This window comes from Penaeus monodon, chromosome 30 (assembly GCF_015228065.2).
Source record: "Penaeus monodon isolate SGIC_2016 chromosome 30, NSTDA_Pmon_1, whole genome shotgun sequence".
NCBI classification, from domain to species: Eukaryota; Metazoa; Arthropoda; class Malacostraca; order Decapoda; family Penaeidae; genus Penaeus; species Penaeus monodon.
The window spans coordinates 33,501,583-33,502,817 of NC_051415.1; the positions used below are offsets into that span (position 1 = coordinate 33,501,583).

A 1,235-nucleotide genomic window follows, 5' to 3' on the forward strand; every position below is an offset into this window, starting at 1 on the left:
AATATCTACTTAGCAAATACGCCAGTAATTGTCTGCAGAATCAGTAAATATACACATTATGAATGGCTGGAAACTCATGTAATTTGCACAACTTCTAAAGACTAAGCAAGCCGCAAGGGATGCCAATCTCAAGAGCCTCAGCTGGGTCGTGATTTCAGTCACTCAGAACTGTCAGGTTCTTACCTGCAAATCAAAGGGGGGGTGGGGGCAGGACACTAGGTCCCTCCCATGTTGATAAAAATATATAAATAATGCATAATCCAACCTTGCTATTTCCCGTGGATAACGCATGCCCTCCACAGCCTTCTTATCTATCAATGACTATAATCAATCGCATTTTACGATGTAGTTATATTCTAAAAAAAAATATCAACAATGTTTCCCTCAAGACTTACACTCTGTATTACTGTTCCCTTTTCCCCTGAATGAGCCACCATCTCATGACGAGACTTTTTGGTAGGTACAGCCACGGCCATATAATCTGCCTTCCGTTTCCCCTCCATTTTGGAAGAGAATTCTGAGATCAAATAAAGGTTTTCTCCGAGGACGCGTCCACCTCGCCGACTGCCTGCTACGAAACGTAAACAAGAAAGGTAACGGGCTTAAAATTTTATTCTGTGATATATTCAAGATTGTTTTATTTTTTTTATTTCACTAATATCTGAGAAGCTTAATTATTTACTTGTACTATTAGAGATACCGTTAGTATCAAATCTGCCATGAGGAAATAATTTGGGTTCGTGGATGCTCCGCGGCGGAGTTTTCAAGTAAAATGTTTCATTTTCTTCAAACTATATGCAAAGAAAGATCTTTACTTATTAGAAAGGTGAAACATTTTATGAATTTCAATACCAGATGCCATATTATTGATTTGTATTGCAGCAAGGGTGCAGGAATTTATATACAAAAAATTATCAAAATTCTCAATAAATCATGGCATTTACATGATATTTTCAAAATCATTACACCATTAGTTCTAATTTTCTCTCTTCGTTTACGGGGGGGTCAATAATATCATAGCATATCTTTATATCAATGATCCTTATTGTTTACTTCACAGATGGATCTTCAACTTTGAAAATCTTCGTGAGGTTCTTCTGCAAAAAGCTACTGCATATTAATTCTTTAAGATTAATGACGAAAGGGCTAATTGTGTATTGACAACGGTGTGTTATGTTAAAGGTATGTAATGAGTCTGATAGCTGACAGAGCTGAAATAAGAGTATAAGATTATA

The 1,235-nt window shown here is 36.2% G+C and overlaps 1 protein-coding gene across 1 annotated transcript in view; it reads left to right on the plus strand.

Moving 5' to 3' along the window:
- The first annotated feature begins 1,052 nt into the window (after positions 1-1,052).
- The window catches only part of LOC119592736, a 3,463-nt gene continuing 3,280 nt past the window's right edge, over positions 1,053-1,235 (plus strand). Inside the window, exon 1 of the mRNA XM_037941671.1 lies at positions 1,053-1,182. The gene's annotated coding sequence lies outside the window, so the exon portion shown is untranslated. The remainder of the gene's footprint in view (positions 1,183-1,235) is intronic.